Source organism: Silurus aristotelis (assembly GCF_946808225.1).
Source record: "Silurus aristotelis genome assembly, chromosome: 3".
NCBI lineage: Eukaryota > Metazoa > Chordata > Actinopteri > Siluriformes > Siluridae > Silurus > Silurus aristotelis.
In genome coordinates, this window is record NC_139576.1 from 13,702,365 (window position 1) to 13,726,997 (window position 24,633).

The 24,633-nt window shown below is 38.4% G+C and overlaps 1 protein-coding gene across 1 annotated transcript in view; it reads left to right on the forward strand.

Moving 5' to 3' along the window:
* The first annotated feature begins 1,703 nt into the window (after positions 1-1,703).
* sox1a (SRY-box transcription factor 1a) overlaps positions 1,704-24,633 on the forward strand; it is a 76,677-nt gene continuing 53,747 nt past the window's right edge. Inside the window, exon 1 of the transcript XR_014532523.1 lies at positions 1,704-2,533. The gene's annotated coding sequence lies outside the window, so the exon portion shown is untranslated. The remainder of the gene's footprint in view (positions 2,534-24,633) is intronic.

Genomic DNA, 24,633 nt, shown 5'->3' on the forward strand with positions numbered 1-24,633 from the left:
CTTCATTGTAGCATCTTTGCATGTTTCAAAGAATGTACTATACTTTGGCACTGAATATTTTGCAACTGTTTTTTTTTTTTATTATTATTATTTGGATCAGGTGTCACTTTAATCTTGCAGGTTTATATACTTTAAGTGCAAAAGAAAAAGTAATATCAGAGTTCAAACTAATGGAATTTCTGCACTTAGTTCATGATCTGGGAGACCAATGATGAGGATGATTTTGTGCCTTTGTCTCTTTTCCCTGTACAGCAGTGCAGGATGAAGGTTGTGCATACACCAGGACCTATTACACTGACAAGGCAATCTAGGTCCTTTGTGGGCGATGATTCTACTTCATTGATTTACAATGGAAAGGATATAATTTTGCTGGTGTTGGCAAAAAGCTCAAATGTCAGCCTTTTCAGAATGCCAGCATTGCCTTGTTCGTGGATGAATGAGGAGAAAGTCACCTTTTGTCTCCTGTTAAATATTCCTGCATAAATACAAAGGGGCATAATGCCATCCCGATTAAATTGGAGCCCTGATTTATCCCGATTTATCCTTTACTGCGTAGATAAAACCTGCAGATAAATGCCAGGTTGGCCTTTTCATTTTTTTGTTCACTTCTTTTCTTATGCATTTTTTTTTTTTTTTTTTTTTTTTTTAAACTTTATTCAGTTTAGTTGATGGAGCCATTGCTTTCAGTGGTGTGCTTGTATTATTCATGAGACAACTGTCTTCTACACTAAATAACAAGAATTGTTGTTTTTAAAACACGGCAGATGTGATGTGTTTACTTCTTTTTCTCAGCAACAAAACAAATTTTAGCTGTCGTTTTCGTCTTTAGCATTAGTCTTAAGTAGCATTAAAGATTAAGGGTGTAGACTGAAGAGCAGACAGTTGAGGACAATGCTAGTAACACCTGTAGAGTGTGGTGTTGCTCGGTTTGACTCTTAAGTTTCAGGTATTAATTCCTGCACTGTTACTGACAGTGAACTATAATGGCTGTCTTTGAAGGCCTGAGTGAAAGGGACAGCAGGACTCTGTGGACACTGAATCAATTAGCTTTTGACCAACCTATACACACACGCTTTTGCGCGCGCACACACTTCTAAGACCCTTTCTTTCCCTGGGTCTATTCAGTAGCTTGTGATCATTTAGATTTGACATGCATTGTGGCTGAGCTTGTCTTCCTCTTTTGCTCTCTCCCTCTTTTGCTACTGTCTGTCATTAATTTCCAGGCTTTACAATTTGCCAAAAAGAAAGAGAAAGGAGAGTGAGGGATGGATGGATGGATAAGAGCTCAGTGTCCTTTTGAAAGGGTTTGTTATTGCACAAAAAAACAGCCGCCCAATAATTTTTCGTCAATGTTTAACTCTAAAAGCCTTTCCCCGTCAGCTTTGAAAAGAAGAGCAATAAAGCCCTATTGAAAAGGACTGAATAAAAACAGTCCTCTGGGGCTTTGACCAAAGGGCTTCTTTTCCTCTGCCTCTAATCAAATAGGAACTGAAATGAATTAGTTTTCTTATGAAAATAGCCTTTGTTGGCGGGGAGGCCAGTAATTCATAAACAATAAGCAGTGTCATTGTGTGCATAGTAATATATTCATGCGCTGGAGAGGCTAGAAGGCAGTACTATGGCTCTGTGCATGAGGAGAGAAGAGGGATGGATTACTTCTGGACTTTATAAACAGCTTGCTCAGTGAGTGCCTCTCTTCACTTGGCTCCCAGGCTTATCTTTGATTTCTTTCCATCTTTTTCTTTCTTTTTTTTTTTTTTTTTTTCTTGCCCTCAAGGTTCTTTCTATATTTCTCTTGTCTCTCACTTAATTTTTTATTATTTTTTTTACTTTTACATTCCAGCAGTTTGTCTATAAATTGGAGCTTGCGTTGAACTCTCCTCCCACTCTCTCTTGAAGTCAGGAAGTCAGTGGACCCGTTTCATTTATTTTTCTTTCACTTTGTTAGATGTAGTGCTGGATTTGTCTCATAATTGTTAATCTGTCCTCCCTAAGGGATCCTAATGGACTAATGTGACTGCAGGAGTGGAAAGAGTGACTGGTGTCCTGAGGGATTATTTGATGCCTGTCATCACAGAGCAGGTGGATCATAGGGAACAGACTGTGTAGAAGGAAGCAAGAAGATGGAATTAAACCTTGAGGATATTTATTTTCTATTGAGAGAGTTTTGTACTAGTATGTGATTACCTGGTGGAACTACTTGACAAGAAATTGGGAACAGTTAGCAGTTTTCTCCAGTGGAATTATGTGTCCAGTCAAAATTCCCATATGGTTTATATAAGCAGAGGAAGCATGAAGTTGAGTGGAAGTCCACCTAAGGAAATGACACTTCTCTGTATATCAGTATTAACACCTGCTATGGAGTAATTTTTCCTTAGTTTTCTGGTGCTTCTATAAAGCCAGCAACTAGTACACACATCTGCTAAACAATATAGTTTACACCATAAAGAAGATCTAAGATTCTCAGGAGCATTTTTCTTGGAAGTAAATCTCTTTGCAGGCTGTGACATGTCATCAATAAATCAGCAAACAAGTAAGTGAGAGTGTGTTTCCTGTTGTTTAGGATCAGGTGAGAATTTCTCGTTTCAGAGTGTATTGATTTCAAGGAAACATTTGCTAATAGATCTCATCAGTCATTTCACCTTCATTTCGGTCAGTAACTGAGACGTTCATTAGACTGAATGCATGTTTGCATGTGGTTTATTGTCTACACCAGGGGTCGACAGGGACCTCCACAGACGCTTTTTATGGTAAAAAAAAAAACAAGCAAGCAAACAAACAAAACGAAAGTTATTTCTCACATACGAATCCGGATTCCCAGACCGTACTGCTAAATTAGAAAATTAAAACGACGCTGTAAGTAGTCTTGAATAATTTCCAGATTATATGTGTTACTTAATGAAACGTACGGAACCCCTTTCTTACTTTTCGACATGTAAAACAGTGTCAAAGATGCTCTCCTTGCTGAGAAATCCACATGGACTTGCTACCATTTGGCAAAACACAGGTAATGCTCCTCAAACCGGCAGACCATCTACACCAGTAGTAGCTGGTCTGCAATCAAATGACAGTTTCCGAATTATAACATAATTCTACCTCTAGGATAAATTAATCTTAAGATTGTAATACAATGAAAACTCAAAACATAGTTTTTTTTTTTTTTGTCAAACTTGGTCTAATATGGAAAACAATTTATCAGCCTGCACTGATGTTCAACCTACTTGACCATCCAACCTGTTCTGGCATCTGGTTAGACTGAGAGATGGATTTTTCAGTTTTTTTTAGGTGGGGTTCTTAGGGCAGCAAAATGTATTAATGTCTGTTGTGAGAAAGTAATCTAAAGGAAAATTGTGTTTTCTAAATAACCATAATTGTCCGGATTCACAGGGCAGAAAAATCCAAATCTGTTATGTGAATATTTGGACAGCAGAGGGCAGAGTTGTACTGGGAAACATGAGGTCCGGCTACCGAGGTGACAAACGGACAAACCTTTATTTTTTATTTAATCAGTCTTCCCGAGAATGGACCAATATCTGTCTTTTTAATCAATGTGACGGAAACAAACTTGTAACGTTCACAATTGTTATTGAGTCACTGACTGACTTCCGCTGCCAAACATCTCATTGTGAACACCATCTTTAAATTACAAACCACTAGATGGCGATGTTGGTGCATTTCCCCCCCCGTTGTTGACACTTAACACGGTCCCTGGTGCATTTTCCAGCAGGACAGTGATTTGATTTTGGACACATTTTGATCTCCTAATAAAATCCACTTGCAACTAAAACTCACAAACAGTAAGGATGAAAGCCTGCTTATTATTATCAGTTTGCAAAGGGTAAAGGTTTTTTGGCAGTTTGGTGTATTTTACACACTGGTCTACATTCCAGCACAGAAAATCATGATTCGGTTCATGTGGTCTAATGCTATTGTGAAGATTTATGTTTGGATGAAGATGATGGAGATTAGAAAAGCCTGGTCATTGTTTGCCTTTGCCAGTGTAATCCCAGTTTATCCCTTGACCAGATACATATGAAAAATGTTTGGCATACTTTTGAGCTCAAGAGGTTTTGCTCGATAATGTAAATGCGTTTGTGACACCCCTTTTATTTGTCAGGGAGTAAATATATATTAAAGGTTACCTAAAAAAAAATTTGAACGTTCTATAGAAACACAAGTATGCTTGGAAAAATGCAATTAGGAACAATTTAAAAAATCTTTCAATGTTACAGGGTGGTATTTTTTAAATTATGAACCTTAAATCATTATAAAAGTAAACCACATCAATGTTTCCAGGTAAAAGATAAAGCATCATAAGAGAAGCACCAGCTCTCACATCATACATTGTCCTCTATTTTGATTGTACTAAAGTACATTTAAATTAAGATGAAGAGAGATGAGAGTTACACATGTTAAATGATAAAATGTTCCCCGGATCTATAATGGGTGTAATGTTGAGAAGGGAGATGAAGTATGCAGGACAGGGGTACTACAGGTCCCAGGTTGAGAATCTGTAATGTACAGGACTCCTGACTGGACACTCTAAATAACTACCTAAATAAAAAATCAGGGCATATGTGTCTTAAGCTGTGCTTTTTTTTTTTTGCTGAGCTGTATCCATGATGACACCCCACCCTCCCATTGCCCTTTCTCAGACTCAGCCATTGAGTATTTGATTGACAGGTGCCCAGATGTCACCTTTATAAGCAATCTTTATTCGCTTCTTTTGACCACTTCCTTTCACTTTCCGTGTGTATTAGAGGACCTCGGTCTACTCATGTGTTTTAGTGCGTGTATGTGCCAGCCTTCTCTCTTCCACTTTATTTCTGACCTGATTACTTGCTTATTCATTTACTTATTCAGTGCTCTTTTCTAACTGATACACATTACCAGTGACAGGCACTCTTTATAGAGGCCAATGGAGAGATGGCAGGCCATCAGTTTTAGCTTTAAGACTGTATTAATCCATCCCCGCAGCCTATATCCCAGAGTGCTCTACCTGAGTTTCTGTCATATGAGAGCATAACAGCAGCGATTCAATCAGAGTAATGGTCAGAGTCTCACAGTGCATTGGTATCGATCCTTGGTACATTGTATTGGCTGCTTTAGTGAAAAGGAAATTGCGTGCTATTTTCTAGTCGTCACAGTCTATTTGTCATTTAGTATTTGAACATCCTGTTCTGTGGCCTGAATTTGAATTTTAAGACTCGCCTTGTTTGTATGCCTGCTTGCATGCCAGTATCCATTTGTCTACTTAGGTATAATGCATATGTTCTTTTAATAAATAGTTTGAACAGTTTGGCCAGTTATTTAAAATTCCTTCATGTTCTTACTCTGCGTCTATTCAGCGAGGAATACACTCCAGCTGGTGTCCTGAGTTGAAAAAAAAAGAATAAAGTAGTGGAAGTGTGTGAGGCACTAAACTTACACAGGTTCTAAATTAAAATTATGCAGGATATTCTCTCTCTCTCTCTCTCTCTCTCTCTCTCTCTCTCTCTCTCTCTCTCTCTCTCTCTCTCTCTCTCTCTCTCTCTCTCTCTCTCTCTCTCTCTCTCTCTCTCTCTCTCTCTCTCTCTCTCTCTCTCTCTCTCTCCCACCCCCCAAAAAAAGGAAGAAAAAAAATAGAAAGAAAACATACATTTAGCAGTGTTTACAATAAGAATAACAACTGCAACAATAAAACGTACATTTGTTTTCATTGTACTTTTTACTGGGTATTCTATTCAAAGTGTAGACAATAATGAAAGAAACCCAGATATTCAGCACACACAAGCTCTTTTGTTGTGAATCATTATTAGGGTTATAAATTCATTTTATCTCGGTTGCTGATAACCCATTCATGATCTGGTCATTAAGAATTTGATAGGCTAATTGAATAGAACTTGGCCTCACACTTTTGTAATAGACCATTATACATCAGTGGAGAAGGTGACGGGGGCACAAAAGGTTGTGTTTTAGAACGAGATCTTCGCCCTTTCTGTCTTCGACTTTACAATAAGTTTTCTAGCTTTAACTGTGAGGGAGTGTTTCTCTTTTGCATCGATTGTCCTCTTGCTATTCCCATCTGTTCTCTTTCATAGGAGGAGAGAGTAATGGCTCTATTGAGGGCCATGATACAGAGCCCTGAGTCTTATCTAGATCCTTCATGTGCTGCTGGGCCACATGGACCATTAACCTCCATTGTTTTATCTAATTCTAGTGATTAGTGATAAGACCTGCAGTTCTTGTGTGCACACTGGGCAGAGAGATTGTTTTATTTTATTTGTGAGTTTGTGAATAAAACGGAATTTTACTCTTTTATCTCAGCTTGTGTGTGTTTTCAGGAAAAATGCTGATGTTATGAAGCATCGTTCCAGCATTGAAAGCTGATGTGTCTGTTATAGTAAATAAAAGTCATGTTCTCATTCTTTTTATTCATATTTATTATGTTCCATAATGACTAACTTATAATGTTTTCATTTCAACCTTTGCAGTACATACTATAATGTTTGCTGGTTTTGCATATTACTTCACATCATATTTGTATATGAAAAGCTGAGCATATTATATAATCTCTATACTCAATATAGATTTACCACAATGAAGTGTTTTTCTATCAAAAAGAAATGACTTAAACTAGCACAGTGATCTTTGTGTTATGAGTGTCATCTGTCTGATATTGATAATGAAATTTGGCACTTTATCTGATCCATTCATGTTTTTTGAATGTATGTATTTTTTTATTTTTATAATTATACTGTGTTCTCATATGTATATACCAGTGTGAAAAACTGCTGATGGAAGGCAATTAATATACAGCTGTGTCTGCTTTAAGATGTCGTAAGATGTAGGATATTAACGAAATAAAAAGATTATCGGTACATTTGAACAAACGTTCTCTGGTGGAAAAGCTCTAATTTTCAGTGGGATCGGCTTTTAATTGATTTTAAATAACCCTAAATTAATTATTCTTAATGATGCTAATGATTGCTAAAACCAGTCAATGACGCTGATGAAGCTTTCTATGGTGATCTATGGCTCCAAATCAATGGTCAGGGTGAAAAATGTATGTATGCAATTGTCTGTGATTTAATCAAAATTTTTTCTTTTCTTTTCTTTTTTTTAAAATTATTTTAAACGTAATTATTTACACATTCTGTGATCATTTTGTCATGACCTTTTGGCATTTTCACTCATTATACATATTCATCCAGTTTTAAATTCTTTATTCTTTTTTAGTCCTTTAGTCCTCCAATTTCTCTGAACAGTTGCAATGAATGCAATGCAAAATAAATGATCAATGTGCTAATAACCTACCTTAACTGTAGCATTAAACTACTTGCATATAGCCTTGTGTAATGTATGTCCACTGTATTTAAAATGGAGAGATTTGTAGACAGATCAAACTAAGGTTTGTTTTTTCTGATTTTTTATGTGGTTGAAAATGTAAAATAAAAATGTAAAATAAATACATGCATCTAAAACCCACTTTTCAGTAACAGAGGTGCTGATATTGCATACTGCTCAGGTTGTGGTAAAAGTAAGCAATTCTTGACACTTGTCTGATATGTCACAGTCAGAGATGTGAACAATTGACCGTGTGTGTTAACTAAGGTATACTGCTAGCATGAAATGAGATGTTGCTGTATTTTAGCAAATGTGTTTTGTTCTGCCGCACTGTAGTACATTTATATCACACTTTGGCACACAAGCTCATTTAGGCACCCACACATGTGCTAGCGCACACACACAACTCGCACACACACACACGTTATGCTGCACTAATATTTATGTACTTTATCTGCAGTGGTGTTTTAGTGTGCTCTTGAGTGCTGAGTGTTGTTGACAGAGGGAGTGGAGGTGTGTGCTGTGATCACTCTACCTGTCAGAGCAAATACACACATGCACACACACAACCCTGTCAAAGAGGATGCTCCAAGTCAGTAGTGCTACATGGAGAGGCTGGTAATGGCGTCTATTTCGGCAGAAGTGCTGCTCTCTTCAATTGAATGACACTTACAAATGTGTCAGCACTGTCACCGGGACATGGTCAACACAATTTACAGGATTTGGCTGGGTTTTTTATTAGTTTATTTGTTTTTGCATGCTCTAGTGATTGTAAACTGGGCATAACTGCCAGAGACTTAAATAAAAAAAATTTGCAGTGGTAGCTTTTTTTTTATTTTCTTCTTCTTTTTTTTCTTTTTTAAAATAAAATCTGCTTTCTATAGACCTTTCATGATATAAACACCTCCTGTAGATCACTTTTGCACTACCTGTCTCTAAGTGTTTCTACATTCAGCAGTTTTGTTGTTAGCATTGGTAGGCATTTCTTATTTTGTGTATATAGGTGGTATTCACTCTAGCTTGAAAAATCATTTACAATTACCTCTATTATAAACCATAATCTAACCCTCAACCAACTGAAATCTAATTTTGAGCAGACCTTAATATGAGTCAGGGTTTTTTGTCCTTACTCTGGATCATATATTCGCTCTATTGTTTGTGCAGATGTAGTTATTTTCACTGGCCCTCAGTTTCATTAAGTCAATCAAATTCAATTTGGTCGTTAAAGGAAATATGTCCTTTTTATAAGCAGCTTTTTTTCTGCGCACAATTTTCTTCCTTCTATCTGTTTCTTCCTAGTTGTGTGTGTACACATGTGAATGGAGGAACACATCTGTTTGTATGTTTTTTGTATGTATGATATGGATGATTTTGGCAATTGCTGAAGTGAACTCCTCTTACTTACTGGAGAATAGGCCAATTAGGACCTAGCAGGGAAGAAGCGGTGGTACAGGAAACACATTGAATGTTCCATTGATTAGCAATGTTAGCTTAATCAAAGAATCTCATAAGCTCATATGCTTCAGCCAGTAGGGGTTCACTCTTTACTCCCCTCCAAGAGGGCAAGGTTTGGGTGGCAATGTGGAGGTGAAACAGGCCAATGATTGCATTTCCGTTGCCTCAAAGAAGTGAGGATGTTAGCCAGAAAAAGAGAGCAGCGATTAGTGCCAGGAACTTTTCCTGGTTCGTGAAGAAAATTTCCCGATTTACAGGAAATGGGAAGATTCACTTGACTGGAAGGTCTGAATATGAGCTAATGTTGGCAAGTGTTCTTTATTTATAAAGCCTAATGGATGGTGTGTAACATCAGTTCATATTCATTTTTATTCACAGAACTCCCTCGTCGCTTTTATTTTTTTATTTTTTATCCCAGTCTAAATTTTTTGCAAATTGAAAAGTGATAGAGAAGCAGGCTTGTCTAATAAGCATTACTTATCATATTAATTAAAATCGGATGACACGATATGGTCGACAGCTGTGCGTTTTGATTTGTTGTGTTGCTAATGTGACACTCATTATACAGGTCATAGTAAGACAAAAACGGCAGGGTAGCCATGGCAGCATGCAGATGCACAGACTGTGGCCTGCTACACAAATACGGGGGTCTCGCCTAAAACGGCCCATAATTACTCCAACACAGGCGGACAGTAACCATGGAGAGGTGAGCACCATGTACGACCTCAAACATGAAACATGAATTCAAAGCTGTAATTGTTTTTAAAATAGAATTGGTTTTTAGCTGTGCTTTTTAAAATGATGTGTATTTCTCATCAATAGCTTGCATTCATAGGCATTTAAATGAATACTGAACTCAAGATGCGTCTTTTTTTGCCCCCCCCCACCCCTTCTTTCTCTCTCTCTCTCTCTCTCTCTCTCTCTCTCTCTCTCTCTCTCTCTCTCTCTCTCTCTCTCTCTCTCTCTCTCTCTCTCTCTCTCTCTAGGTCACTGTCATTCAGGAAGGTTTGTTGTTATATAGAATAAAACAGTGTTTTGACCCCCAAGGTTACTGTATTGCCTGTACCACATGCTGTTTTATTCTATTCTTGCTATTCAAAATAAATATTACAGAATAATTTCTGTGTTTGACAGTTTTTCTGTTGGTGGTCATGGGGGGAGTATCACTCTAAGTCTGAGTGAAAGCAGGATGAGAAATGTGTGATCAGTCATTTCTGTCTCTTTTCTTTGAGCATGACCATCTCAGCAGGGTGTCTTCTAAAATGCACCACTCTGTGGAAGACAAGTGACCTGCTTCCTTATATGTTGTGCCTCTCTATATTTAAAATGTCTAGATGTCTAAATGTCTAGAAATTTATTTTCAAAATTCATCAGCACTGAACAGACGCATAACATGGCCAAAACAGTGCATGAAGCTGGCCTGTAAGTCATAATAAATGAAAAATAGCGTAATATATGTGCAAATACACATCTACATCTTAGTTATCTAACGTGTATTTGAAGCAGAAAAATGGCAGTTTAGTCCATCCTGTATTTGTAAGAAAGGGAGAAAAATGGACAGACAGGGACTTATGGAAATTCTAGAGACAGCAAAGAGGAGTGGGGTGAAATGCAGGGTCAGGATTGGACGTCCTGAATGCTCACCCCAACACCAGAGGCCACGGAGAGTGGGGCGTCACTGTGGTTGGGTCAGTGCAGAGGTGATCCAATTCCCCCCTTGGTGCAGCACTGTGAGATTGGGCTAGATTGTGTGCAGGTCCTTTTGAACCCACTCCATGCAAAGGTCAGCAAAATAAGATGAAGAATCATAACATGGTGAACAAGGCTTGTGTACACTACTATGAATGTGCCTGAATTCGGAATGGTGTGCTTGCGTGTGCATGTGTGTGCCTGAATGCTCGTGAGTTTTTAAAGCTACATTATAGTTTGTGGAAGCAAATCTAAATGACATTGACAGGGCCAGACTGTAATTAGTGGTCTGATCAGAGCCCCTCTGGAAGCAATGCATTGTGGGACATTTCCTCTGACACTGAGCATTTACCAACAGCTGCCTGTCAATGTGATCTCTGTCTCTCCAAGAGAGGACGCTTTAATTAGTTGGAATCCCAAGAGGAGCCTCTCATTTACAGTCATGGCCATCTTCATTTAAATCAGCCCTATCTCTCAATCCCACATCTCTCTCTTTTATCCGTCTTTTCCCACCGTCACAGTCATATTGAATTCTGTTTTCCCCAACACACCTGTCTATTCTTATCAGAAGTTAATTGTCTCTGCCTCCTTGTCCTCTGTACCTCCACCCACTCTCTTCAGCAATTCCTGCCATTCTGTCCTTCATCCTACTACCACTTACAGCCCTTATTTCCTTTTTACACTAGTGATTGTGTTCTACATCTTCCTCATGCTTATGGTTTGTCACTCAGCTTGTGGTCATACCGAAGCTTTTTTATATGCTGGTGTGTGTTGTGTTTGAGACATAACATTGTCCTCTGACATTGACTGAAGTTGCCTGTCCTGTTGTCTCTCTCTCTCTCTCTCTCTCTCTCTCTCTCTCTCTCTCTCTCTCTCTCTCTCTCTCTCTCTCTCTCTCTCTCTCTCTGACTTTCCCTTTTCCTCTTTTACAATAGATACACCCTTCTCGTGAGGCTTGTTCACCTTGAGTTACTGTTCATGGAAGTGGTATTTGCATTCACCATATCTCTGTTCAGATTTAAGAAATACAGGTCATGCAAGGGTCAGCAGGCTTCTAGCTCATTATCTAAAACTGCAAATCTTTAACTGAAAAGTGTCTTGCCCATTTGGGCAGATAATAAACACTTTCGTTAGCTTTGTCGAAATGTACTGTTGCCTTTGTCTCATTTGCTACCTTGATTACTACCCCTAGATGTTTTCCTGGGAGCTTTTTTTGGGGGGAGCTTTTTGGGATCTGACAGTTTTATCCCATTGTTCCTGTTCTTTTGTAAGTTCTGTGAATGGAAACAACACATTGCTACTTGTTGCCTGTCAGTCATGCTGGTTTCAAAGGACCGAGGGAACTCGACATCTGTTGAACGTTGTAGTGCTGTCAGAGCTGCCTGTCTATCTATGTCAACCCGTGAAGTTGTCATTTCAGATGTCAATATGACATGAGAATAATCAGGAAAAGCAAACAGCCTGTGAGGCTCTGTTCCCCTCCTCTCCTGCACACTGCTACATGATGTGATGTGCAGCTATTAGTTTAGAGCCGCTTTCACTGCTTCATTAGAAGATTGAGAAAAAGTTCAGCAATATATCACATCTAACTTAATGCCTAAAGTTGGTGATACTTTGCATAACTTTTAATGCAAATAGCATGTTCACGTTAGAGAAATGTGGGGTGTTTCTGATACGAAGATGAATCATTTAAAAGCATGCAGTGCTGAAACCATTTTGAACTCTGTGGTTGCAGTCAGATCTGCATAGAGGTGGGTGTAGTCTGAATAGTGGACACACCAAGAAACGATGTTTCTACACAGAAAATGGAAATTTGAAGCAGAATATTTTTTGGTTAGGCATTTTAGATCAGTTTCTAGCATGTATTATTGCTCACTGATTTGAAGCAGCTGAGTTAAAGATTAAAAGACCAAAGTGTTTTTCTGTAGATTTTAAGGGCATCGTTAAACTCATTTAAACTGCTTTTAATTGCAGCACTACTAACAGTTTATATATTGTGAATAATATAATAAATATCTATTATATAAATTATATAGGTTTTTATAGGCCCTGGTGGTCTAGTGGTTAAGATGCAGCGCTCCCACCGCTGCGACCCGGGTTCGATTCCCGGTCAGGGAACCATCCCCAGCCACTCTTAGTGCCGGTCCCAAGCCCGGATAAATTGGGGAGGGTTGCGTTAGGAAGGGCATCCAGCGTAAAACATGTGCCAAATCAAACGTGCGGAGGATCCGCTGTGGCGACCCCTAACGGGAGAAGCCGAAAAGAAACTTATATAGGTTTTTATAGGTTTCAAGTATGTGGAGTATGTCTAAAAATATTTATAGAGATTTATTTTGATTGTATTTTATTTGCTGTAAATTACTCAATTATATGCCATCGGTACAAGACGATTTGAAATGTAAAATAGTTAAAAATAAGATGAATAGAACTAAGAGTGATAATTTTATTAGTATTTAATTAAAATCCTATAATGAGAAATATTTAATGAATATTCCGGTATTGAATATATCTGTATGTGCCAAGATATATATACTTGTGTATCTTTGTGCTAGCCTCTCCAGAACAGTTGATGAAATTGTAACATTTGATTTACTCCAATTATAAATATGTAAATATTTGTTTACAAGTCCCACCACATGCTTTAGCTTTTCTATGACTCTCTTCCATTCAAGAAAAATCCATCTCATGCTGTGTAAATGCTCTGCAGTGATATGCAATTATCCTATGCTGTGCATCTGGTTGTGCTGCAAATGTCAATTTCCCTGTCTCTTCGAATGCATGTCTTTTTTCTCTTCTTCATACCTGTTCTACGGTAGTGCCAAGAGTAACTTTAAAATATTGGGACACGACTTTTCCACCCAAATGTGGTTATTTCCCAAAAATATTACAACTAAACTGGAGGCACACAATATGGGATGTTTTTGGATGTGGTAGGATAAAATGTTCCTTTTACTTGAACTAGAAAACCTAAACCTGTTCCAGCTTGACAATGACCCTGTTGTAGTGCCCTGAACCTAATCCAGTTGGACATCCTTAGGATAAATTAAAACACTGACCACACCACAGCATTGTCACCCTACATTACTACCTGACCACTAAATCTCCACAATCACAATCAAATCAAGTTACTATACTAAAGATACTAAATGTAGTATGGGATGTTCAAAAAGCAAATACAAATCTTATGGTCAGGTGTGCATATATATATTTTTTACAGTACATGCCTTGTCCAAATTCTAGACATATGTTTAATCTGTATAGGCTCACATTGTGAGAAAGACCTCTAAGGAAATGACATTTGTAATGGTGTCTAGTCTGGTTTCACCAATAGTGTAAGTTTGAAATCAGTGCAGCAGTGAAGGGCCGACACTGATGGTGACTCCTGTTCACCTCTAATTGGCTTAAATAACATGGAGGGCACACTGTCTGACACATAAAAGATGCACCTCTCATTTCTCTCAGAGGTGTTTGAGAGATGGCCCTCTAGGCTCAGGAGTCAGAGATGGAAGGTGACATACATAGAAGGTTTTAATCCTTCTGTGCTACAGTAGACTCTTCATCTTCAGATGCAGCTTAGGGCTTGTCCAGTAGGCTCCCTAAGGGATTATTGTGAGACTATGGTTTTGTCATGCCCCTTGATCCCTTTTTTTGTTCTCAAGTGTCCCCCTGAGCCTTGTGTCAGATGTCTGAGTGTAATGGAAAACAGATCACATCTTTATTGATATCAAGACTCTAAATTTGGGTGCTGAATCAACTGACGGCTGCTTAGTCGCGCACCCATGGCGCCTAAAGTATTTCTAGTGACACCTAATATGGGTGAGACTGTTGTTCATAGGATTTTTAAACAAATCTAAAGCAATAACTGAGAAAACTAATTAAGAAACACAGGTGAACACAGGTCATTTACAGTTCTCTCTCTCTCTCTCTCTCTCTCTCTCTCTCTCTCTCTCTCTCTCTCTCTCTCTCTCTCTCTCTCTCTCTCTTAATTTACAGTTTCAAAGTACTTTACTGGCATGACTGTTTAAATACAATAGTGCCAAATCATCAGTAGAAAATAATTAAAGAAGTAAATAAAAATAAACTTAATAATAGTAAAAATGCAAAATGTAAATAATTGCCAATAGTTGCCAATGTAGGATAAAACAATAAATGGTTTAAAAAATTATGTAAAATATGAAATACAATAAAAAAAAAAGCTCAAGAGAAATTAATAAATTAAATGTATGTAGAGCATGTTATTGTCTGTCTGTCTGTCTGTCTGTCTTTCTTTTTTTTTTTTTTTTTGACCTTGAGAAAACATTTGGCTTTTCCCCATGAGGAACCTACTAATTCTTTTTTTAAGCATGTACCTATATCATTTTTGAAAAACGTACATAACTAAAAGAGCCAAAGGTGTAGATATACTGTAGCAGTGATTAATAGTAATGTCAAAAAAAGATGTGTGTGTTCATGTGTGTAAATGTTGCTGTGCTGTAGGTAGTGTGCTGTAGGATGTTTACCAGTGTTGCCATCTGAAAGTGACAGTCTGGAGGCTTTAGCAAGACAACATGGCCCTCTGTCATCTCCAGCTGCATATTACCCCACCTGTCTCACTCTCACATGCTGCTTGTCACTAAGCCACAGTGATCTGATCAGCAGCTACTCAGACGTCCTACTCAATTAACAATAGTTAATATATATTTAATTTTTTTCTTATTTTACAGGTGCTTCTTGGCTTTAAAAAAAAAAATTCTATTCTACAATTGTATTTTTTCAAAGTTATTGCTTTAAAGTGCTTATGGATTTAGCCTGAAAGTTGCCTTGCTAGCTTCTTCAAACTGTTATGAACGGCATGTTAGTATAGAGAAATGGTGTTGCACTTAGATATGCACTTAGTATCCCTAAATGATTAATTGGTAGCTCCTGTCCCACCCCTCAATAAAAAAAAATCCTGAAAACCTTCTCCCATTCATATTTTTAGTCAGTTGCTTTATAAAAGCTTCTTTGCACCTCAAATAGCAGTAGATTTCACCCTGGTGCAGTGGACTCTGGCAGAAGGTAGCAAATGTAACATACATTAATAGATTTCCTAAATCCTCTGTTGAGATCTTGAACTACAAGAAAGCCAGACTGCCATATTTCCACTCTTATCTATTATAACCCACATGCCACTGTCTTTGTAAAAAAAAGCTAAAGCAAGCTGTTGCTAAAACATCACTGAGCAATGATGCGTGTGGTGTATCTGCAGTTATCTGTTACATTTCTGGGTTGGTTAGCGTCGACTTCCCCTGGGCTTTGAATAAATGAGATGGCTTTATTTCTCTGCCCTGCTAAGTAATTCTTAATCAACCCTCTGTTTACATATGGATAGCCTGGGGGATGAAAAGGTTTTGTTTGGGGTGCTAGACCTTGGGGAGGAGAGGTTGACCCAGGCTGGAGAACATGCCTTATGGAAACCTACTAATAGAGATTAGTAATGACTGTGTGACCAAAAAAAATAAAAAATCATAATCAAATATATCAAAAAAGTGTATTGTGACATAAATTAATATGATTTTGATTTGGAATATTGCCCATCCTGTATTAGGAATTTCCACTTATTTTATGAATTTATTATTATTATTATTATTATTATTATTTTTTTTTTTTATTAGTTTATTAAATTATGAAATTTCAGTTCACTCAATATAGTGGAAATAGAAAATGCTGCAATGTTCTCAAAGCAGTAAGTGATATGTCTTTCACTTCATATGCAGCTCATTTATTTGATTAGTCTGAAATCAAAATATCAAAGACCTCACACAGAATTTGACCAATTTTAAAGGTAAAGAGAGAAGCAGCACCTTTCCTGTTGATTTAGCAGCAAAACAGATTTGGAAGTTCATTTGGAGCTGATTAGATATTAATTTTCTTCTGTATGTCACCAGTCAATCCGCTCATCAGTACAGAGTCATAGCACGCTGAATAGAGAAGTGGGCTTCAAAATGTCAATACGAATAGACTAAATGGCAAACATAAATGTCATTATTGAATTATACAGTAATACATTGAATATTTCAGTACAATTTTAATTTGAGATTTATAACATGCATTGCTAAGTTACTTATTACATATTAGATTTGTGTTGAGATTGCACAAAGCTTTGATACTACAGCAGCTGCAGTGCAATGCTCAATACAGGAGCAGCAAAGCTTGTGTGAAAGCTTTCTAACAGACCTTCTTTCATTGTGTACAAGAACTTGTATTCATACTTGTTTGGCTCCTTTTATGGGATACAGACAAAAAAGTATATCCTTTTTGTTTGAGAACTCAGCATGCAGTTCTGGGGAGGGTAGAAATTCTCAGCAGTTAAACATATACAAGCTATTTGTTACACACTTAAATGTACACATACCTTCGTTGAAGTTCACCTTAACATGAATCCTGTACATTCCAAAAATATTTTATGCATACCAACAACTTATACACAAACCTAGGCATGCTGGCACTCACATGCGCACACACACACACACACACACACACACACACACACACACACACAGACACACACACACACACACACACACACACACACACACACACACACACACACACACACACACACACACACACTCCAAGACAGCAGTGGTGAGATAACTTCTAACTTTGTTTTGACACTTTTGATTAAGGACCATTGAAGGGACACCTGTACTGTGGTGCTGAACAATGGCTGGGCCCCAGGAGAGATTGATTTTCTGCATGAGAAAAGAAGTCTTTGTCTAAAGCCACAAGCTCCTTTCTTATGCTAACGAGTCATGGAAGATTTCCAAGTCAATTTCACCTGAGCGTTGGTCAGCTCTCTACTCTTTTGTGTGCTGTCCCTCGAGCCTCTCTAGCACACATGCGCAGACACACACACTCTCTCACCCCCCCATGCTTTAAACTGCAATTTAGCTGTGATGGGTGGGTAACCCAGGGGGAGGAAAAGGGAGATTGACAGGTGGCTGGGAGCTTCCTCTGTAATATCTCTTAGGCTTTCCACCACACAGAGCTAGACTAGTATATACATTCCCTTCCACAAAATGCCAATCAGGCATGGATTTAAAGAGATGAACAGAACAGACTTGGTGATCTAAAATGTTCTAATTTATATAAATCCATACTTAGACCTGTGCAACCAAGAACATTAAGAACTTGGAATTTGGAAGACAGCCCATATCCATTTTTCTCCATTCACTAAGATAGCATGAGTATAGAGCCGAATATTGGTAAGATGCTTTAGGTTGTGTTTCTTAAATATATTCTAAATTCTAATGGCATCCTCCCATTCCAGACACCGAAATCAGATATTTTTTATGTTTTAGTATCTACTACCTTTCTAAATTGTATCATCTGTTATTTGGATGAATGGAAATAATGATGGTAACTCCACATAACAATTTGGAGGGGGTACATTTTAGCACATTGATTAAGTAATGCTCGTTCATTATCTAGTTCACATTTGTGCCCTTTTTTGGCGTATATTTTTACAGTTTATTATTCTGTAGCTCTTGCGTTGATCATTTGATATTTTGTTAATTACCATACTAATTAGAACAATCACAATAATGAGCAGAATTCAACCATTCTAAAGCATGTTTAAGAAGCACATCATTCTGAATATGCACATATATGTGCACAGGAGAACAGTAAATGTTGTCGTTCGGACATCCATTGCCAAAGTTTGTAATAGCAAGGAAAATTTTTGAAGAATTGATCCCCTCATAAAGCTTTCCATACTTGAAATGGCTGTGAGGCATTGTGCAAGTGAATACTCTAATATTTGATTAGGTTTTTATAATGCTGTGAGCATATGCATAAAATAGTGAGAAACTACTGATACTAACACAATGCACAGCCTAAATCCTAAAATTAATATGTGAGATAAAATGCCTGAATAAGCTTTTATTAAGTCTACTTCATAACAGTACCATTTCTAAAGAAATTCAACAGACATTCATGGTGTGAGGCTCAATAGACCTAGTAGCACTTAATTAATTTCTCTTACCAATACAGCTGATGGAACAGCATAGAAAAGCAAGTCATAATTTGCTGAGCTGCACCAAAGAACTAAACATTTTTGTGACTGAGATAAGCCAAATGGCATCGAACTTCGAAAAGCACCATACTGTTTCATGCAGAAATTACTTGTCAATATTTTTAGTATATTAGTTGTGAAGTTGAAAAGATTTGTAATATTGTGGACTGCAGTGGACAGAAGATGGTTTTCCATGTCTGTTCTATGTTACAGTAGAGACAGAAAATAATCTTGTTTTTGTTTTTATTGCATGGTGTGTGGAACCCAGCAATTAGGGGGGCACAAGCCAGTGTACTCTTAGTGCCGGTCCCAAGCCCGGGTAAATGGGGAGGGTTGCGTTAGGAAGGGCATCCAGCGTAAAAAACATGTGCCAAATCAAATATGCGGATCACAAATGAGAATTTCATACCGGATCAGTCGAGGCCCGGGTTAACAACGACCGCCACAGGTATCGTTAGCCGACAGGGTACCGGTGGAAATCGGGCTACTGTTGGCCGAAGGAGGAGAAGGCGAGGAGGAAGGCGTCTATAGAGACGGCAGGAAAAGGAGCAGTGTAGGAGAGTAGAGGTTCGGGTTGGTACTTTAAATGTTGGTACTATGACGGGTAAAGGGAGAGAGATAGCTGATATGATGGAGAGGAGAAAGGTAGATGTGTTGTGTGTTCAGGAGACCAAGTGGAAAGGGAGTAAGGCCAGGAACATTGGAGGTGGGTTTAAACTGTTTTATCATGGTGTGGATGGGAAGAGAAATGGTGTAGGGGTGATTCTGAAGGAAGCGTACAGTAAGAGTGTAGTGGAGGTAAAGAGAGTTTCTGATAGGGTGATGATCGTGAAGGTGGAAGTTGAAGGGATGATGATAAATGTCATCAGTGCCTATGCTCCACAAGTTGGCTGTGAGATGGAGGAGAAAAAAAGATTCTTGAGTGAATTAGATGAAGTGGTAGATGGTGTACCTAGGAAAGAACGATTGGTGATTGGGGCAGACTGTAATGGGCATGTAGGTAAAGGGAACAGAGGTGATGAGGAGGTGATGGGTAGGTATGGTTTTAAGGAGAGGAATGTGGAAGGGCAGATGGTGGTAGATTTTGCTAAAAGGATGGAAATGGCAGTGGTAAACACGTATTTTAAGAAGAAGGAGGATCATAGGGTGACGTATAAGAGTGGAGGAAGGTGCACACAGGTGGATTATCTTCTGTGTAGGAGATGCAACCTGAAGGAGATTGGAGACTGTAAGGTGTTGGCGGGGGACAGTGTAGCTAGACAGCATCGGATGGTGGTCTGTAGGATGGTTTTGGAGGCGAAGAAGAAGAGGAGGAAAGTAAGGTTTGAAAGAAGAATAAGATGGTGGAAACTGAAGGAGGAAGAGTGTAGTGTGAGGTTCAGGGAAGAGGTCAGACAGGGGCTTGGTGGTGGTGAAGAGGTGCCGGATGATTGGGCAACTACTGCAGGAGTGATGAGGGAGGCAGCTAGAAAAATACTTGGTGTGACATCTGGAAATAGAAAGCAAGACAAGGAGACGTGGTGGTGGAATGAGGAAGTGCAGGAGAGCATTAGGGGAAAGAGATTGGCAAAACAGAAGTGGGATCGACAGAGTAATGAGAAGAGTAGGCAGGAGTACAAGGAGATGCGGCAGCAGGTTAAAAGGGATTTGGCGAAAGCCAAGGAAAAGGCATATGAGGAACTGTATAAGAGGTTGGACACTAAGGAAGGAGAAAAGGATTTATACCGATTGGCCAAGCAGAGGGACCGTGCTGGGAAGGATGTACTGCAAGTTAGAGCAATAAAGGATGGAGAGGGAAATGTGTTGACTAGTGAGGAGAGTGTGTTGAGAAGATGGAGGGAGTATTTTGAGCAGCTGATGAATGAGGAAAATCAGAGAGAGAGAAGGTTGGAGGATGTGGAGTTGGTGAAGCAGGATGTAGATAGGATTAGTAAGAAGGAAGTGAGAGCAGCGATTAAGAGGATGAAGAATGGAAAGTCGGTTGGACCAGATGACATACCTGTAGAAGCGTGGAGATGTTTAGGAGAGATGGCAGTGGAGTTTTTAACCAGATTGTTTAACAGGATTCTGGAAGGGGAGAGGATGCCTGAGGAATGGAGAAGGAGTGTGCTGGTACCGATCTTTAAGCATAAGGGAGATGTGCAGACCTGCAGTAACTACAGGGGAATTAAGTTGATCAGTCACACCATGAAGTTATGGGAAAGAGTAGTGGAAGCCTGGCTGAGAGAAGAGGTGACCATCTGTGAGCAACAGTATGGTTTCATGCCGAGGAAGAGCACCACAGATGCCTTATTTGCTTTGAGGATGTTGATGGAGAAGTATAGAGAAGGACAGAAGGAGCTGCATTGTGTATTTGTGTATTTAGAGAAAGCGTACGACAGGGTGCCGAGAGAGGAGTTGTGGTATTGTATGAGGAAGTCAGGTGTGTCAGAGAAGTATGTGAGGGTGGTGCAGGACATGTATGAGGACAGTGTGACGGCAGTAAAGTGTGCAGTAGGTACGACAGACTGGTTCAGGGTGAAGGTTGGACTGCATCAAGGATCGGCCCTGAGCCCTTTCCTGTTTGCAGTGGTGATGGACAGGTTGACGGACGAGGTCAGACAGGAGTCTCCCTGGACTATGATGTTTGCAGATGATATTGTGATTTGTGGTGAGAGTAGAGAGCAGGTTGAGAAGAGCCTGGAGAGGTGGAGATATGCGCTGGAGAGAAGGGGAATGAAAGTCAGTAGGAGTAAGACAGAGTACATGTGTGTGAATGAGAGGGAGGGCAGTGGAGTGATGCGGTTGCAGGGAGAAGAGGTGGAGCAGGTGGAGGAGTTCAGGTACCTGGGGTCAACAGTGCAAAGTAATGGAGAGTGTGTTAGGGAAGTAAAGAAAAGAGTGCAGGCAGGGTGGAGTGGGTGGAGAAGAGTGACAGGAGTGATTTGTGATAGAAGAGTATCTGCAAGAATGAAAGAGAAAGTTTATAGGACTGTGGTGAGACCTGCGATGTTGTATGGATTAGAGACAGTGGCATTGAGTAAAAGACAGGAGGTGGAGCTGGAGGTAGCAGAGCTGAAGATGTTGAGGTTTTCGTTGGGAGTGACGAGGATGGACAAGATTAGAAATGAGTTTATTAGAGGGACAGCACATGTAGGATGTTTTGGTGACAAGGTGAGGGAGGCGAGATTGAGATGGTTTGGACATGTGCAGAGAAGGGACATGAATTATATTGGTAGAAAAATGCTGAAGATGGAGCCACCAGGTAGGAGGAAAAGAGGAAGGCCAAGGAGGAGGTTCATGGATGTGGTGAGGGAAGACATGCAGGTAGTTGGTGTAAAAGAGGCAGATATAGAGGACAGGGTGGTATGGAGATGGATGATCCGCTGTGGCGACCCCTAATGGGAGCAGCCGAAAGAAGAAGAAGAAGAAGATTGCATGGTGTGTGGGGTGGAGGCATTAGGAAAAAAAAGTTCTGATGATTATTTCACTGACAATTGCATTATTACATTCCTTTTAAACTAGCAATAAACTATTTGGAATCTCATAAGGCTTTAATGCTTATAGTTATGATTAGCAAAGCATGAGTTTTGATGCAAAATGTGCAATTATGCTGTTGTATCATGCAAAATTCACTGTGCCATTGACAATTTTCACTTTTGTCGCCTATGCTAATTCTAATTAATTTGTCGCTTATTTCAGTTAATGAAAAGCCATTTTTATTTTTTTATCGCATGACTTTATTAGTGAATTTGTTTCCATGGTAAATGCAACATAATCCTGCCTGAGGAAGTGTTATATTTAGCATTTATGGTTTTATGACGTTGTAGCGAATATGAAAAATAATTAAGGTTGTTTGATGCTGAATCAGTGTATGACTGGTTTTTAAGCTGCATGTTAATTTGGTCTTGACTGTTAATTCATTTAAAGGGAGTGGACTTTCCTTTGGTACTCAGTTTCTTCCACTAAACTGAAACTGTGACATGCTTACCTATCGAATACATTTGACCCTGCAGGCTCTTTTCATTGCAAAGGTATGTGAAAATAGTTTTAAAGAATTAAAAAAAGAAAGCATACAATTACGGTTCCTCCTAGGCTTGCTGTATTTGGTAAAAACCCAAATCCCTTAAACATTTTTTATTATTTTTTTTTTATCCTAATGCTGATTCTACGCTTGCCAATCTCAAGAACAGGATTTGCTTAGTCAGCTTTATGTATTTCTCTCTCTCTCTCTCTTTCTCTCTCTCTCTCTCTCTCTCTCTCTCTCTCTCTCTCTCGCTCTCCATTTTACATAAATGCTGGAGGCAAGATTCATGGTTGCCCATATCCTGCCTCTGCATTAGTAGCTTAGTAGCACGATAAAACCGTCAGATGTAAAAACAAAATGTAACAATTGGGTTATTGCTTTTCTAAACATAAATACGTTTTGCATTCGAGACCAATATATTCTTTTGGAATCAATGACCAATGGTATTTTTTTTGGAAAGGCTTAGTTCATTGTGCTGCCTTGCGCATGAGCTGGGCTGGTTGGTTGCTCAGTAAGTTGTTAATTTCCAGCTTTTCTCTTAGTTGGAAATTGATCCATGAATATGTTTTGGGATGGCTGTGCTGTTATATTTTTGGGCTCCAATGTTGTGTTAAGTCTAATGGCAGCTGGTAAGGACAGTGATTTTAGGAAGCCTGCAGTGTTTATAACTATGACAAAACTTCACAGCAGCAAGTAGTTTATTTGTGTAATGATTTCAGGCAATATCATGCTTTACTATCCAAGACAATTTGATGAAGAAGAGGCTGATTGAAGTTTTAACTGCATCTCTTGCAATGTGCTCCTATGTTATAGATTTCTATTGAATAATGGTTATAAAACAATCGTGATTTCTCGTAATGCTCCATTGTTTTCATATACAGCTAGGAAAAAAATAACATTATATATATATATATATATATATATATATATATATATATATATATATATATATATATATATATATATATATATATATAGTGTATGTAGTTAAAAAGAAGATTGTGGGCTCATGATAATTTATAGATATCAATCAGTGTTTGATCATTTGATATCATTCCATTAATAGATTGTTGTGCTAGGAGTAACATTTCAGTCTTTTTACATTAACTAAGTTGATTAAGCAAAATAGTAATAGGAACATTATAGCCATAAGAAATCATAGTACTTTGGATTCTTAAGTACATTTAAAGGCAAATACTTTTGCACTTTTACTCAAGTTAAAGTTTAAAGGGAGCACTTTTACTGGAGTAATATTTTACATAGTGTATCTCTACTTTAACTCAAGTACATGGTTTGTTTGCTTCGTCCACCACTGTCAACAGGTATGGTGGAAATGTGAGTGTGACTCAGAAGAAAAAAATCGGTTGTGAAAAAAATGAGGGTTCAATGACTGCAGTATTTATTGGATTTTAATTACTGGCTCAGTTTATGACTTTGTTGGAAGACCCTCGAAATGCTTGTCACACATGCACAAAAAGGTGCTCAGGTGATTCCCACCATCCATGGCAATTATCAGGGCTGCATTCAGATGACCATTAAGAATTTACTGTAGTTAGCATACTTTTCACATACAGTACAGCTTGTGGGAAAAGATCGGAAAATAAATATAGGCTTTTGTTTTTTAAAAAAATTAATGATGTCAAATCAAATTTATCAAAGTAATATGTCCTGCAAGAAAAGTCTGTTTTCTGGTGTTCTCCTAAGTCAGACTTGCAAAATATATATACCAGTTTATAGATCAGTTTATTAATTAAAGGAAAGTTCACAAATGGCTTATGTAACAGGTATGGAAGGTGTTATGTTCATTGCATATGTAGTATTAAACAAAAGTGAAAAACATTCAAATGTGTATCTGATATGCCTACCTGTATGTGTGCATCTTCCCCTTTAATTTTCTGACTGCAGGTTAATCTTAATTATCTGCCTTTGCACCTCCTCTTCCCATTTAGTCTATAGGGAAAGCTAATGAACTCTAATTAATCAGATTACATCTTTGTCTTAAAAATAACTTTTATGATTAAATTCTTCATTCAATAATTATTTTCTGTGTATTCTGTCAATTTTCTGTCTTCGATGAACTTGAAGAATGTGCTAATTGCATTGCACATTACACTTGCTTACA